Source organism: Suncus etruscus, chromosome 2, assembly GCF_024139225.1.
Source record: "Suncus etruscus isolate mSunEtr1 chromosome 2, mSunEtr1.pri.cur, whole genome shotgun sequence".
Taxonomy (NCBI): Eukaryota; Metazoa; Chordata; class Mammalia; order Eulipotyphla; family Soricidae; genus Suncus; species Suncus etruscus.
In genome coordinates, this window is record NC_064849.1 from 105811067 (window position 1) to 105829058 (window position 17992).

General features: G+C 43.4%; 1 pseudogene; it reads left to right on the top strand.

Moving 5' to 3' along the window:
• The first annotated feature begins 434 nt into the window (after window positions 1–434).
• Window positions 435–17260, top strand: LOC126001840 (cyclin-A2-like; annotated as a pseudogene).
• The last annotated feature ends 732 nt before the right edge of the window (window positions 17261–17992 follow it).

Genomic DNA, 17992 nt, shown 5'->3' on the forward strand with positions numbered 1-17992 from the left:
AGTGTATCAGGTTTCTTTTTTGAGACACACTCATGGTATTAAAGAGGTTACTCCTGGCTTTACACTAAGGAAATTAGTCCTGGAGGTTTTACCGGCGACCATATGATGGTGATAGGGTTTTAATCCAGGGTTAGCTGCAAGCAAGGCAAGAGTACCCTTCCAGCTGCACTATTGCTCCAGCTTCATGGATCAACTTTTAAACCCTCCACTTAAATGTCTCCACAAGTGGAAACGCCTGGGGTAGTAACCAAGCCTTGCTTGAACATCATATTTCTCTTTCCACGTTAATAAAAGTTAGCATGGAGTGAGGTAATCTGAGTTCCATACTATTATCTAGATGTAAATGCCCCTCTTGAAAGTTGCCTGTTTACCTTGCTCAATAAGCTGGTTTTAACTATGATTCCTTTTAGTTACAGTTACTGTCTTTCAGAAAGATGGATGAGAAGCTGAGCCCTGCTGCAGGTCAGAGTGGAGACTGTCACCCAGTGCCATCATGCAGCCTCAGAGTATCTTACACCTGGGTCTCCAGGTCAGTCTTAGCCCAGCTCAGCTCCCTCTGTGCTGAGTGCTCTTTGAGGAACTTGGCTAGAAACTTCTTGTTATGGTCAACTTATCTCGTTTTCTTTTATCTATTTGAGGGTAGTTGTTTGGGGGTCATACATGGCAGTGCCCAGAGGTTACCCCTGGCTCTGCACTCCGAATTCACCCCCTGACAGGCTCTAGGGATCTACATGGGGATACCAGGAAATCGAATTCGAGTCCATCGCAGGTTGACCATGGTGCAAGGCAAATGCCCTACTTGCTGTGTTATATTGCACTCGGCACCAATATTTTAATGTTATATTGTTTGTGTTATGCTTAGTGGAGCTCAGAGGTTAATGATGGGCTCAGGATTCAGGTTCATTTCTGCTGGTGCTGGGACTGTGGATAGTTGTGGACTCCCCTTCCCTGAATTTATGTGTAACTACCTGCAAGACCCGCCCATTCCTGGGAGGAGTCTGGGGAAGGTTAGATAAGGCCTTTGACTGAGGGAATTAAGGAATTTGCCAGCATGGAGGTTGGAGGAGACATGGATGAAAGAAGTTAAGATGCAGGGCAAGCTAAGAATGGCAAATGCTTAAATAGCTTTATGATATAGGCCACACACTTAATGGCCAGGGCCAATAAAGATGTTATCTCTCTGGAAGCCTGCCTGTGAGTAAGTTCTATACCCGCCGCTTTCCTAGCCCAGATACCCGCTGGCTGAAGGGGGTTGAAGAGCCACGTGGCCTGGGATAGCAGAGAAAGGCACCTCCATGTGTGCACCATCATCAAAGCCCATCCTAAGGGCTATAACTCTACATCTGGCGCCCTCAACTTGGATGGTGAACCCTGGACCCAGAATACAGCTATTATGGTGAGATTTCTGCTCTTCAATTTGATTTTGGCTCTTTTCAAATGTAGCCAGCCCCAAGCGTTTAGCCATGTGGGAAGCCATGGTCACAAGATGGCCGTCGACCCCTTCTGGGGAGAAAAATTATCAGTAAAAACAGGGAGGTGAAAACTTGAATCACTCCTAGCCAAGGCCCAGGACTGAGACTTTGTTTAAAAGAAAAAGAAAAAAAAATTGGCCTCCTCAAAGACTGATGAAAAGCCTAGATTGGAAATGGAGGAGAAAAAAGACTCTATTAAAGCAGACTGGTTTTCTGACATTGACCTTCAGCTTGAATTGGGATTTCGACTTTAAAAATTTTGGACTCATCGTTGTTTTGATTTGCATCTCCCTGATGATTAGTGATGTGGAAACATTTTTTCATGTGTCTTTTGGCCATGTGTATTTCTTCTTTGTCAAAGTGTCCCTGTTCATTTCTTCTCCCCATTTTTTGATGGGGTTAGATGTTTTTTTTCTTGTAAAGTTCTGTCAGTGCCTTGTATATTTTGGAGATTAGCCCCTTATCTGATGGGTATTGGGTGAATAGTTTCTCCCACTCAGTGGGTGGCTCTGTATCCTGGGCACTATTTCCTTTGAGGTGCAGAAGCTTCTCAGCTTAATATATTCCCATCTGTTAATCTCTGCTTTCACTTGCTTGGAGAGTGCAGTTTCCTCCTTGAAGATGCCTGTAATGTCCTGGAGTGTTTTGCCTATGTGCTGTTCTATATATCTTATGGTTTGGGGGCTGATATCGAGGTCTTTAATCCATTTGGATTTAAAAAAATAAATAAATAAATAAAAAATTTGGACTGGACTTTTAGTTTGAGGTCCCTTTCAAATTCTCAACATCCAGACGCGCCCTGTGGGAAAAAAAAGCTTGTGGACAAGTTGCGTTGTGGTAGGAGCCAGCTTCCAAAGTGCTGCCCCCAAAAAAAGGCAGCTGTGATTAGGGCAAACAATGCCCCTCCTGTGGCAAAAAAAAGCATCGAAAAGCTTACCTAATCAGCTCAAAAGCTCTGCTCAGCTCGGGCTTTAGTAAAGCCACAGGAAACAGCAGCATGAGGTGAAACAGTGCAAGCGGACCCCCTCTGCGGGGTTATACCTATGGAGGTTAAAGCCACATGGACACAGTGTCTGAACTAATGGTTTTTAGGTATAGGGATATAAGTGGGTAGTCACATATTTTACACATAGTTGGTGATGGGATTTTAGTTAGATAGTGGTTAAAAACATTAGTTTAAAAAAAGGGAGCAATAAACAGTAAAGCCCAAATGAACAATCTAATTTATAACCGCCTGCATCTAACTTTAATCTAAGTCATGTTCTTGCCAATTTAAAATGTGATTTATTGTTTTCCATAGCTAATGTTCTCAATGGTATAATTTTTACTGTGTATTTTAATGTATTAAGCCTGTTTTTTAAAATGTATGTTTCTGTATTTATGCTTTTGGGCTTGTGTGTAGGGAAGATTAATAGGAACAAAAAGTTCTCCCAAAATACGTTTAAAGGTATAGGAACAAAGGAAGTTCCAGGATAGTGCTTGGTAAAAAGCATTGAAAAAAAAATTTTAAGTTACAAGTGTATGGTATATTTTGCAGAAATGTTTATGTTTTTGAAAAGGGATGGTATGTTAATTTTCCACTTATATTGTTGCTTTGGAAATATTACCCTCCTTTGGTTAAAGGCTTAGTCAGGAATTACAGAAGTTTTATTTACATTTTAGAGAAGGGGGGAGATGTGACTCCACCTCAGATTTGCATGTAATTATCAGCAAGAAACCGCCCATTCCTGGGAGGAGTCTGGGGAAGGTTAGTTAAGGCCTTTGACCAAGGGAATTAAGAAATTTGCCAGCATGGAGGTTGGAGGGAGACATGGATGAAAGAAGTTAAGATGCAGGGCAAGCTAAGAATGGCAAATGCTTAAATAGCTTTATGATATCGGCCACACACATGATGGCCAGGGCCAATAAAGATGTTATCTCTCTGGAAGTCTGCCTGTGAGTAAGTTCTATACCCACTGCGTATCTGGGCCCAGATACCGCTGGCTGAAGGGGGGTTGCAGAACCACGTGTCTGAGTATGGCAGAGAAAGGTCCTTCCATCACCATCCACCACTATCCAAGCTCATCTTAAGGGCCTGCAACTCTACAGGTAGTGTGGAGAAGCATAGGTAATATAAATAAACACACCTGACATTTAATAGTCTACCCAGTTTTAAAGGTAACGAGATTATATTTTAAAATACAAACAACTGAAAATTATCTATAACCATGTGAAACATTGTAAAGTTATTAGTCTTCATTCACTCAAAACAAAGTGTATAATAACAATGGGGTTTTTTGTTTGTTTGCTTGTTTTAGGTCACACCCGGCAGTGCTCAGGGGTTCGTCCTGGTTCTACACTCAGAAATCACTCCTGCAGGCTCAGGGGACCATATGGGATGCCGGGATTTAAACCACCGACCTTCTGGATGCAAGGCAAACGCATTCACCTCCATGCTATCTCTCCGGACCCTACATAACACTTTTTAAATTGTTTTTAAGTAAGTGTAAATAACAATTTTTAAGATAGGTAGACCTGGGGTTCTTCCATTTTGATACAAATAAATCATACTTTTAATTATTTACTAATAAGCATGTAAAAGAATATGATACCAGTTTTCTCCTTAGAGAATTAACGTTTAGCTCATAACTGGGGATCTAAACAAGAAATATTAAAAAAAAAAAAAGAAAAGAAATATTTTTGTGTTGTTGCTGTTGTTTTTTTGGGGGGGTCATGCCTGAGGCTTCAGGGTTTACACCTGGGCTCTGCACTCAGAAATTCTGCTCCTGGCTGGTACAGGGGACCATATGGAATACCGGGATTCAAACCACCATCTGTCCCTGGATTGGCTGAATGAAAGACAAATGCCCTCCCACTGTTCTATCTCTTTGTCCCCCAAACCAAGAAATATTTTCTATCTGAGAAGTAGAGAATCCATTCTTCCATGTAAGTGAAATTCCCTTAAAACTGTCATTTCCCAGGTTAGCAAAGCTGTCCACAAAGGTTTTCACATTGAATACCTTCCAAAGGCTTTCTCCTCTTCCTGATTAAATAGTTCTTATTATTCATGTCCCTGGAATGTTATGTCCTCTCTAAAGGGGAATTCTTTTCCCAGATTTTGCATGAATCACCAAATACTTCATTCAGATCAAAACAAAAATAATGTCATTTCCCATGTCTAATGATGTCATTTTTGTCTCTCCAGATAAATTCCAGCCTTTGGAGCCTTACTGAGTAAAGGAGGTAAGCTCTTGCAGCTACTGCACCAAGGAGTTTGTCTTTAACATCATCCAGAGCCAGCAGTAACAGTGACTTCGGGTTTCCTGTACTCTGCTCCAACAGCGTATCATGGGCACTGTGGCTCTGGAAGACTTGCTGGGACACCTGCAGGACAGCCACAGGACTGCCCTGGTGCTGTGTCTATTCAAAGATTCTGGCTGTAAACAGAGCAAGATTCCTCCTTCCTGTCTATACTCCCTGCTGACCACTTCAGTCACCTCCTTGTGTCCCCTGTTTTCCTCATTCAGTGCTGGGCACCTGCTAGCAAATCTCCACTCCCCCCTCAACCACTTTCTGTGGCTGCCTCAGCTGATAAACTTTCCTCCCTTTCCCCTAACCAGGTGCTTTGTCAATAGGTGTTGGAAGCTGGCAATTGGCACAGTACATAATGGAGAGTGTGAAACCACATCTGCCATGGTGTATGCCTTGGTGAGCCAACAGAGGTAGGAGCTGCAGGAGCTGTGGGAGGCACTGCCACTGGGTAGTGATGGCGTGCTCATTTGGAAATTGTCAGTTCTGGACAGTGTCTCCAGGAAGGCCAAGGCCAAGCCCAATCTTGAGTGTTTCAGCTCAACTAGAAGCTGCCTCCCCTGCTTACAGGCAGCAGGAAAATCAGGAGAATAACTAGTGCTTAAAGGGCCAGAGGGAGTTCTTTGCCTATGGGGTGCTTGGCTTGCTCTGTCACCACATAGTCATTGTCTCCCAAGCACAGAACCACAGGGAATGGATCCCCAGGCATAATCTAGTGTGCACTGCCCTCTCTCCAATAGCCCCAAATCTCCAGACTTTAAGATTGCATTGGGGCCGGAGAGATAGCACAGCAGTAAGGCGTTTGCCTTAGGCCCAGAAGGATGGTGGCTTCGAATCCCGGCATCCCATATGGTCCCTCTGAGCCTGCCAGGAGCGATTTCTGAGCATGGAGCCAGGAGTAACCCCTGAACACTGCTGGGTGTAACCCAAAAGCAAAAAACAAAAAACAAACAAACAAAAAAAATAAAAAGATTGTGTATGTTGGAAAACTTCAGATCTGAAGGTTGTTAAATTGAAGAATCAAAATGAAGACTGATAGAGAAAAGGATGAACTTTTGAGATAGTACAATAAAGTATGGCAGTATGACCCCAATTTTGATTCCAAGTTATGTTCCTGTTACTGCCCTCACTACAGAATTAGGAATAAGCCCTGAATACTGCCATGGTCATCACAGAAATTTACTTTCTAAAGGGAAAAAAGGGACCAGAGCAATAGCACAGTGGTAGGGGTGTTTGCCTTGGCATGCAGCTGACCTATAATGGACCTCAGGTTTGATCCCTGGCATCCATATGGTCCCACAAAGCCGGGGCAATTTCTGAGTGCATAGGCAGGAGTAACCACTGAGCATCACTGAGTATGACCCAATAAACAAAAACAAATTATTAAAGGGGGAAACAATTTGCACTTTAAAAATATTGGCTAATACTTAGCAGTTTCCAGAGGCCTTGGGGTGAGTGGATCAATTTCCTGTTTCTAGAGATGATTTTGAGTTTCATTTTGAGAAGCAAAGACATTTAAAAGAAATCATCTGGGTCTGGAGAGATAGCACAGCGGCGTTTGCCTTGTAAGCAACCGTTCCAGGACCAAAGGGGTTGGTTTGAATCCCGGTGTCCCATATGGTCCCCCTTGCCTGCCAGGAGCTATTTTCTGAGCAGACAGCAGGAATAACCCCTGAGCACTGCCGGGTGTGACCCAAAAAACAAAATAAAAAAAATAAAAAAAAAAAAGAAGAGAAGAAGAAGAAAAATCATCTGAGTTCTATCTTTTTACAAATAAGTAGCTTTGTTTCCTTTTTTGCTGTCTTAGCCTATTTTAACTAAAAACAAAGAAAATAAATTCTAAAACACAAATAATAGAATAGAGTAAAAAATAATCAAAATATCAATCACTGAAGAAAACTAGAGAAAGGGGAAATTTAATTTAATAATATAAGGGGTTCAGGCAGGATGGTCACTTAATCAGCTGAACCCCACTCATAAAATCAAGTGTACTACTGCTGAGCCACATCACAGGCTAAAGAGATAAGAAATATTTTCCAGGGACTTAGAGATCAAGAAGCTTTCCTTTGTGCAGGGCAAGCTCTTGACATGCTGTTCAGTAAAAAAGGAAAGGTATGTGCCAGCAGACAGCTTAACTGCCAGAGTGCAGTGAGGCCCCAAGTTTTTGCTGGAAATTTCTTGAATAGACCCCAAGGTCTACAATTACACCTAATAATAATCAAAAGAAGAAATGATGCATGGCTAGTGGGGATGTGACCTGTTCCATAGGGGCCTGTGTCTGTTTTACTAACAGAACTACTACTCAGTTCTGCTTCTTCCAATAGCTCTAACTTCACCGGGGTCCATCTCCTATGTGCAATTTCCTTCCTGGCTAGGGAAAACTGAATAGAGGACTTTCTCTGCTGAGACAGAACTATTTGAAGTAGGCAGATAGAATTGGCAAGATGTACACATGCCTTTCAGTCTATGACCTCATTTTGTGGTACTAGGTTCCCATGAGCCTCTGTCTACCACCCCCACTCTGCTTGGTGTGGAGCTGGAGGCTTCTCAGCACAGGACTGTTGATCTTGGTAGTCCCAGATCTCCACCTGGCCTGAGCAGCACTGCACCCTCTGCACCCTTGGAGCTAACACTTGGCCAAATATAGCTGAGAAAATCCTAGTGGCTCCAAGATGACCAATTTGCTGTCCCATCCCCACCCACCCAAGATAATGCATTACTGACTTCTCCTCCCTAGAAATGTTATAACAGAAACCATGAATTAGGGCACCAAACTCAGTGGCCAAGCTCAAGTGAACACTGGTCAGTGGAATCTGCTTGCAGTAACAGAGCAGTCTTGCTGCCTGTCACATTCTGGAGTACTAGGAGTTATGAACTGGGCTGTGATTTTTTTGGGGGGAGGAGGTTGTGATTTTTAAAGCAAAATCAGTGTAGCCACCAGGAATGGCCCCAGAATCCTTAAAAAATAAATTTTTATCTCTGAAGAAGTGTGTACCTACCTTGTTCTCTGTTCTTGTCTTCTTCAGCTGAAATTCAGCCCTGCCACTGCCTGTGTCAACATTGTGGACTAACCAGAGCTCCTGGGCCTGAAACTCTACCCTCATTGACTCTCTCTGTCACCTAATCTTTAGTGCCCCCCTAAATTTTGATTCCAGCCCACAGCCCTGAGGAATGCCATGGAGTGACTGGTCATAGTCTCAAGGACCCCTGTGTGATTCCAGTGATTAAACCAAGTTCTGTGCACTAGGCAAGAACATTATCCCCAAGCTTATGTCTCTGGCCCAGTAACTCACTTCTTTTGGGACATGATTTTTTTTTTGTTCTAGCTAACTATTTGCACAGTCTCTTCTTCCTCACCTTCCTCATACCTTTTCAGTTCTTGCCTGGCACCACTTTTTACTTGCTCTCAACAGCAGAAACTTTGGGTAGACAGTAGAACTGTCCCTTGTTCTGTGATGTTCCCGTGCTACTCCTCTCCTCACCTTGCCTTTCCCATTATCTGCAGCCCCCAGCCTACACTTCTGGCCAGGAAGCCTCTTGCTTGTTGTGCCAGGCTTGTTTGTGTTGTTAAAAACTCATTTATCTGGGTTTTCAATCTGTGGTCCCATGCAGTTGGGGACTGCCAGGTTGGGGGCAGTGATTTCTGAGGGATCAGTGATATTGGCTTTGAGGTGGCAGCTATCAGGAATTCAGGATCGTGAGCAATTATCCTGAGATCAGATCCTCAGGGCTGTTTTCTGTCCTGCTGGGTCAGTTGAAACCTGGAAGCCTCAAATCGAAGGTCTTTCAGTGGATTCAAACTCTTCAGAACTGCATGTTCCTTAAATTAAATTATAATGTTCCTCAGGGACCAGAGAGATAGGATGGAGGTAAAGTATTTGCCTTGCATGCAGAAGGTTGTTGGTTCGAATCCTGACATCCCATATGGTCCTCCGAGCCTGCCTGAAGCGATTTATGAACATAGAGCCAGGAGTAACCCCTGAGCACTGCCGGGTGTGACCCAAAAACAAAACAAACAAAAAAAAATTAAAATGTTCCTCAGAGTCCTTAAATTTTATGTTCTCTCTGGAGGGGAATGTCTCTTCCAGATTTTGCATGGATCAACCAATACCTTACAATACTTCCTTCAGATAGAAATAGAAATGTCACCCTATATGTACACAGTTATTGAATTTTGTCTCTCCAATATAAATTTCAACCTCTGGATATATAATACCAGAAATAATATTGTAGGTGAAGCTCTTGCCTGACGTATAACCCACCAGTTACATTCCCCACACCACACATGATCCTGACCCAGAGCACATCCAGGACTCTATGACACAAGACCCAAGAATAGCTTCTGAGCACTATGGAATGAGGTCCCAAACCCAGACATGATTGAATAAATAACTTTCAATTCCCCCACATTCTTCTTGATGGTTAGCTAATATAACTTTCATTTTTTATTTTTATTTATTTGGGGGGGGTCCAAAACCAGGCAGCGCTCAGTGGTTACTCCTGGCTCCTGGCTCTATGCTCAGTAATCGCTCCTGGCAGACTCGGGGGACCATATGTGATGCCAGGATTGGAACCACTGACCTTCTGCACGGGAGGCAAACGCCTTACCTCTGTGCTATCTCTCCGGCCCCTTATTTTTATTTTTTAATAATATCTTTATTTAAGCACCATGGTTACAAACATGTTCTGTGTTTCAGTCGTAAAATGTTCACTGCCATCACCAGTGCAACCTCCCACCACCAATGTTCCCCCTCTCCCTCCTCCCCACCCCATGCATGTCTTTGAGACAGGAATTTTATTTCTCTCACTCACTATCTTTGTCATGATAGCTGTTAGTATAGTTATTTTTCTAACTGCACTCACCAATTTTTATGGTCAGCTTCATATCATGAGTTAGTCCCTCCAGCCCTCATCTCTCCTGGCCTGGAGTGATAGCACAGTGGTAGAGCATTTTCCTTGTATCCAGGAGACCCAGGACAGAACTGGGTTAAATTCCCAGCTTCCCATATGGTCCACTGAGCCTGTCAGGAGTGATTACTTAGTACAGAACTAGGAGTAACCATTGAAGACTGCTGAGTGTGGCACCGAAACAAAAAAAAAAAGTCAAACTCAAATTAAAAAAAGCAGAAATGATGCAATTCTAAGTTTTATTTTTATAGGGGCATAAGGAACTCTTTGTATTGTATTGTGTTGTTCCAGGTCCAGAGATGATCAGGGCTCAATCCCATGCTCTGGCATCACTCCTGGTAGGATTCCTTAGACAACATAAGGTACCTGGGGATTGAATCTAGATTGGCATTTTGCAGGGTAAGCACCCTACCAAAGTACTACCTCTTGGGCACTAGATAGCTAAGTTGCCTAGAATTGGAGCAGGAGAGACAGCTCCAGAAACTGGGCTCAATATTTATGCTAGAAGTCTCACATTGCCTATAGAACTGGAGCTTAGGCTGGAAGATGAAGCTGAGTACCTGGATATGGCCCACAACAAGTAAAAGGAGTACTTTGAACACTGGAACTCTAAAGGGACTTTAAGGACTATGACCCTAAGGTACCTATAGACCAAATACTCTCACTCTGGTGAAGAGTAGGGTGGGGAGATGATGTCCATGGGGACCTTCCATTCTGGAACCTGCTGGAGAAAGTAATAATGAGAAAAAGCAAGATAGATTTCAGCTGCCAGGGTCAGGGGACTGACCTTCCTGAGCCTCAGCTCTTGGCTTCCTCCTCTACATAATGATTGCAGGAAAATCTGGATAAGGAACAATTCTTAAAGGACCAAAGTGAGGCCAAAGTTCCTTGTGAGAAGGAAGCCTGGGTTTGAGCCCTGTCCTAACAAGTCTTTATTTTCAAACACCCCTCCAAAGGGACTTGGACATCAGGGTACCACCAAGTGTGCAAATCCTCTGCTCAATAACTCCGCAAACTTCCAACATTAAGAAAGAAATCATGTAGGAAGGAGAGTGATAGAACAGAATGTAAAGGACTTACCTTGTAAGTGACACTGGCAAAGGGTTTGAGCGGCAATATTCATCTGGTTCCTGGAGCCCAGCAGGAGTGATTACTCAGTGAAAAGTCAGGAATAGTCTCCGAGCACTGCAGATGTGCCCCCTCTCTCACTCACTCAAAGGGAAATGAAAATGTTAAGACTGAACCTAGGAGCCAAACTAATGTGATAGTTGGTCAGTTGAACCTTGCTTGCCAGTGAAAGAGCAGTCTTGATGCCAGTCACACCCTGGGTTGCTGGGAACTGGGAGCTGGGATGGGGCAGGAGAATGGATTGAACTCATTGGGAAAGCATCTGGGCAGCACATTCTGCATCCTTCATGGTACCTCTGTCTGCATAGGCATTTGGAAATTCTGCAATAAACTGGCTTGCACATTGCATGGCACTCAGTGGCCACACAGCATAGGGTCCTAACAAGAAATGGATGTGAATACTTTAAGTTATCCTCTAAATCCTTGGGTTAGGTTTGTTATATTATGAGTGATAAAAATTGTATGATATGTACTTTTGATTTTATAATTTATTTATAGCATATACTCTAAAGAAATTATTTTGTTGTGGGTGGAAGTTTTAAGAGATGTTCATCTCCATCTGTGCCTAGGATAAAATTTCCAGTTCCAAGCAAAAACTTGCTTTTAGGAAAGTCCCTGTAGCCCTGAGGATAAGATGGGAGATGGGAGAAAGATGATGCGAGATAAGATTGGAGACAATTTCCATGATGCTAAAGAGGTCAACACCATGCATGCACAGCCCAACACTGCTTATGCATGATGCAAGGTAATGATGAATTAGCAACAACGCCCCATAAAAGGAGGTTCTTTGAACTATGAGCTTTGTATAAAGCTTCAGATGCTCAACTAGCCTAGACCCACAGGTCTGGTCCATCTGTGCAAATAAAAACTTATTTGGAGTCTTCCCATGAACTGTCTCCCTGAGCTTGATTAAGAAAACTCCCATTACAAATTTGGAGGTTCCTTCAAGGTCTAAGAGACATTGAGGTGCCCTGAGAGGGACCTGTGTCTGTAGGTGTTGGGGATGCTTTAATTGTGAGAGCCCAGATGGAACCCTGCTCACTCTTCTGACACAGCATGACACTCCAGGAAAGAAACAAGGAGACTACATTATTATAAGTATCTTCCCTCCTTATCTCTCCCATTTCTCTTTCTTGGGAGAATATACTTGGGAGAAATTTGAGTTATGCCTCTTTGTATGGTATTCAAGGGAGAAGTTCAAGTTATTTCCTTGAAGTTAGTTCAGGAAATTGGAGGGATCCCTGTCTAGACTTAGATATTATTGCTAGGGAAATCTCTCCAGTCCCACCACCACTTGACATAGCCCACCAGAGACATTGCCTGAGTCCTCTACATGGGTTGAGTTGGGAGGTAATTTGGACCAGAAGCATTGGGAAGGCTGTGTTTGTGTTATGTGTCACTGTTTGTTTTCAGGAATTAAAGGAAAATTTATATTTAATCTATCATTGACCTTCCTTCTCCTGTCTGCTATGTTTTCTTGACTTCCTGAAACTTTGTAGTTAGCACCTCTTGTGCAGAAATTGGATCTGTTCCCACCAAAGACAGGGCACTGGGTCAAACAGCTAATATCCATTGGGGGAACAGGGAGCACTAGACTTCCAGTCACTAGTAATAGGTTTCCATGAGGTCAACTCTCAGATAATCGCTTAGGATTCCTTTCTGGGCTTCAGGGAAAGAGATCTAGAGAGTCCTTGCCCCTCCTTCCTGATTAACCCCTTAGTGAAAGTGTGTGAATGTGTGATTTGGGAAGTTTGAACTTTATGTATAGCCCCACCATTTGTACTATGGAGTCCTGAGTGGTTCCCAACCTGCTGTATCATAGGCTTCATTTCAATATAGTGGACACTCTTGCTTGAAACACACCAAGTCCAGGTTCACAGAGCTGGCTCTATGCTAAGATACCTTTAAGAGGCCATGAGAAGGGACTGGAGAGATAGCATTGAGGTAAGGAGTTTGCCTTTTATGCAGAAGGTTGGTGGTTTGAATCCTGGCATCTCATATGGTCTCCCGAGCCTGCCAGGAGTTATTTCTGAGCATAGAGCTAGGAGTAACCGCTACCCTGTTCAGATGGGCATTTGTGTGGGTCCCCATAAGGAGGCTTTCCTGGGCCCGGAGAGATAGCACAGCACCGTTTGCCTTGCAAGTAGCTGATCCAGGACCAAAGGTGGTTGGTTCAAATCCCAGTGTCCCATATGGTCCCCCGTGCCTGCCAGGAACTATTTCTGAGCAGACAGCCAGGAGTAACCACTGAGCACTGCCGTGTGTGGACCCAAAAACCAACAAAAAAAAAAAAAAAAAAAAAAAAAAAGGAGGCTTTCCTGATCCCTTTAGACATCCTTCAATCTGTGTATATACTATTCTGCAAATCCCATTGCTGCATCTCCACTACCCGAGCCCCAGAGTAGAAGAGGGTGTGTTGTTTTGAAACGGAAAATTTGGGACTTGATTTATTTTGGGGGAGGAACATGTAGCAGCCTCAGCAATTTTTCCTTTCTACTTGTGTCCTGCTACAAGACTGCTGCCAGGTAGAGTCATAGACTTAATCTCAATCTGTGTGTGTGCATGTGTGTGTGTATGTGTGTGTGTGTGTGTGTGCATCTGTCTGTCTGTTTATCTCTCTCAAGTTGCAGAATGTCTGCAGGTGATGAAACATTTTGTCTGCTAAGAATAATAATTCTGTCTCCTTTAGAACTAGACATGTTGAAATGGTAACATATCGTTAATTCTTGAGTTAAATTGATTTATCCAAAATTTAGTTTGGTGGCTAAAAAGGAGCTTTTCTTTGAACCACTTGGACTGTTCTGCCATTTGTAGAGAGTCAGAGAAATATCTAGTACAAATTGATTCATTATTAATATGTACGTTTTGTTTATATGTGAGTGGTCACTATGCTTGTAGTCAATTTGTCTGTGTACTGAAAGTTAGAATCAGAAGGAAAATTCTATAGAAAAAGCTGCAACATCAATAAAAATCTGAATGTAAAATCACATGTACTAATTTTTTGAAATTTTCAGGGAAGTGGACAAATTATATTTTTTTAATTATTCTAGGTTGGCTAGATCAAGACTCCATGCAAAATTTTAATGAAAATCTAAGGTAAGGGGCCGGAGAGGTGGAGCTAGAGGTAAGGTGTCTGCCTTACAAGCGCTAGCCAAGGAAGGACCCGCGGTTGACACCCCCCCCCCCCCGGGCGTCCTATTTGGTCCCCCCAAGCCAGGGGCAATTTCTGAGCGTTTTGCCAGGAATAACCCCTGAGCATCAAACGGGTGTGACCCAAAACACACACACACACACAAACACACACACACACACACACACACACACACACACACACACACACGAAGGTAAAAAGTCAGTCCTTACTCTGAAAGACTTTTTTTAAACCCTTGTGAACAGATTTGTCCTTGAGGAATCAGGAGAGGACAGCTTTAAAATACTACAAACTGAGCAGACTCCAGAGCTAGACAGTGGGCAGAAGACTGCCTGGCAGGAACAGCAACTGGCTATCTGCAGCGCAAACATAACTGCACCAGCCTGATCTTTGTCCTGCCCTCACAGGTCTGAGGCCCTGTCTCCAAGTGAGCTACCGCTCACCATTCCAAAATAATATCTCACCCATCCACATAAGCACTGTGAGACGTCCCTAGTAGTGGGGAATACTGACAGTGAGGTAAGAAGCACCTTGCGATTTTACAAAAGAAACTAAGTAAGCAAGGCAAAATCCCACCACACATTGTGAGTAAAACTGCAATCCTGCAGACCCAATGGGTCATAACATCTCTTAAAAGGAGTTCAGAATGGAAATGTTTAGGATGTACATGAGCTCAAGGAAACAATGGAACATACTGCTAATAAAATACAAAGAGAAGTGTCCGAACTGAAAAACTTGATAGGCAAAATGAAAAATTTATTGGAAGCCTCATCAGTAAAGTAAAGACTGCTAAGGATCAAATCAATGAACCAGAAAATAAAGTGCACAAAACCTCCAGACAACAAGAGAAGGTGGAAAAGAAGTTCAAAACAAACAAACAGTTGAAAAGAGAAGGTTAGGGTAATACAACAGATACAACATATAAATCAATTGTGACCCAGCTATCTAGGAAGAAAACCACTATAAGAAATTAACTTTCAAAGGCATTATTGCTGAGAAATTTCCAGAGCTGGAGTGCTTACAGCTACATCCTGAACACCCAAAAAGTTCCAGGTTTGGGCTGGAGAGATAGTACAGTGGTAGTGCCTTTGCCTTGCACACAGCCAATCCAGGATGGACAGTGGTTTTAATCCCGGCAGCCCATAAGCTCCCTCATACCTGCCATGAACGATTTCTAGGTGCAGAGCCAGGAGTATCCTCTGAGAGCTCCCAGGTGTGACCCAAAAACAACAACAAACAACAACAGCAAAAATTCAGCTTAAAGAGACAAAGAAAAACCGCCCACAGCACATTCTAATCACAATGGCGAAAACCATAATAGAAACAGAGACCACTGAAAGCATCTATGTCTGTATAAGAAAATTTCATACAGAGAAGCAATCTTAAGGTTTATACCATATTTACAAAAGGCAACCCTCTGGGCCTGAGGACAATGGAGGAAGATAGTGGGGATAAAACACACACACACACACACACACACACACACAAAACAAAACAACAACAACAACAAAAAAAAAAACTCAGTGAAATGAATGCATTACCAAGAATACTGTATCTAGTCAGACTCTCATTAAGATTTGAAGGAATAGGGACCGGAGAGATAGCACAGCGGCGTTTGCCTTGCAAGCAGCCGATCCAGGCCAAAGGTGGTTGGTTTGAATCCCGGTGTCCCATCTGGTCCCCTGTGCCTGCCAGGAGCTATTTCTGAGCAGACAGCCAGGAGTAACCCCTGAGCACCGCTGAGTGTGGCCCAAAAAAGAAAAACAAAAACAAAAAAAAGATTTGAAGGAATAATATACAATGTTACAGATAACCAACAGCTCAGAAACTTCATAGATTCAAAGCCACCATTAAGAAGAAAAACAAAAGGGCACTCCGCCTAACCTCTTTCCCGCCTGCCCGCCCGCCCGCCCGCAGTGCTGATCCGTGCCGAACGGTGCCGCGCTCTAGGTTCGCGCTCGCGATCAATGGGCGCGCACTCGGGCTGCGGCCGGCGCGGCTCGGGCGGGCGGCTGCAGGGCGGCTCTGCGGCCCGCAAGGTGGGCTCGGCGTTGCTGATGCTGGAAGACCAGGAGAATGTGGACCCGGTGGGGGCACCCGTCCCACAGCCGCGCACCCGAGCGGCGCTGGCGGTGCTCAAGGCCGCGCTCGGGCGGGCGCCGCAGCTGCAGCGGCCGAAGGCCAGACGAGTTGCGCGCCTCTTAAGGATCTTCCTGTAAACGATGAGCAAGTCGCTGCTGCAAATGTTAAACAGCCTGCATTCACCATTCCACGTGGATGAAGCTGAAGAGCCGCAGAAAAAGCCTGATGAGCCCAGCAAAGAATGCGAAGATGTCTTGGCATTTAATTCCGCTATTAGCTTACCGGGACCAAGAAAACAACTTGGTACCTCTTGATTATCCAATGGATGCTAGTTTTGAGTCACCACACACTATGGACATGTCGATTGTCCTGGAAGATGAAAAGCCAGTGAATGTGAATGAAGTGCTAGACTACCATGAGAATAGCTCTCATACATACCTTAGGGAAATGGAGGTTAAATGTAAGCCTAAAGTAGGTTACATGAAGAAACAACCAGACATCACTAATAGTATGAGAGCTATCCTCGTGGACTGGTTAGTAGAAGTAGGAGAAGAATATAAACTCCAGAATGAGACACTGCATTTAGCAGTGAACTACATCGATAGGTTCCTCTCATCGATGTCAGTGTTGAGAGGAAAACTTCAGCCGGTAGGACACTACAGCTATGCTGTTAGCTTCAAAGTTTGAAGAAATACCCCCCAGAAGTAGCAGAATTTGTATACATTACAGATGATACCTATACAAGAAACAAGTCCTGAGAATGGAGCATCTAATTCTTAAAGTCCTTGCTTTTGATTGAGCTGCACCAACAGTAAATCAGTTTCTTACCCAGTACTTTCTGCACCAGCAATCTGTAAACTGCAAAGTTGAAAGCTTAGCAATGTTTTTGGGAGAGTTAGTCTAATAGATGCTGAGCCTTACCTCAAGTATTTGTCATCCATTATTGCCGGAGCCGCCTTCCATTTGGCACTCTACACAATCACAGGGCAGAGCTGGCCTGATTCTTTAACTGAAAAGACTGGATATACTCTGGAAAATCTCAAGCCTTGTCTCATGGACCTTCACCAAACCTACCTCAGAGCACCACAGCATGCACAACAATCAATAAGAGAAAAGTACAAACATTCAAAATATCATGGCGTTTCTCTCCTCAACCCACCAGAAACACTAGACGTGTGACAGAAGGCTCTTCTTACTTCCTAAGGTGTAAATCAAAGTAAATGATTTATAGTTTTTTTATTTGAGGTTTTAAGTTTTACAATCATTTTTAAATATTGAAGTTATAGTCAAGTACAAATTATGGTATCTATTGCTCTTAAATGGCTTTAATTTGTATATCTTTTGTACATGTCACTTAGGTGTTTGGCTAATTTTAAGAGGTTTTTGTTAACATTACTTATGACAGCTGTCAGGATGATAAAGATTAATAAATTTATTTGGAAAACAGGATAAGTCAAATTTAATTTGGGGTTAATTACCCAGAATTTTTGAAAAATCGGGACAAGTTGCTTTTTTTTTTTTTTTTTTTTTTTTTTTTTTTTTTTTTGGTTTTTGGGTCACACCTGGCAGTGCTCAGGGGTTATTCCTGGCTCCAGGCTCAGAAATTGCTCCTGGCAGGCACAGGGGACCATATGGGGCGCCGGGATTCGAACCGATGACCTCCTGCATGAAAGGCAAACGCCTTACCTCCATGCTATCTCTCCGGCCCCACAAGTTGCTTTTTTTAAAAATAAGCTTTAGGTGGGACTGGAGCGATGGCACGGCAGTAGTGCATTTTTGCCTTGCATGCAGCCCACCCAGTATGGACCCGGGTTCGATCCCCGCATCCCATATGTTTTTGGAGCCTGCCAGAATTGATTTTTGAGGGAAGAACCAGGAGTAGTCCCTGAGTGCCACCAGGTGTGACCCCAAAACAAAATGCTATTGCTATTTGAAAAATGTAAAATATTAGCTTTAGGAAAAT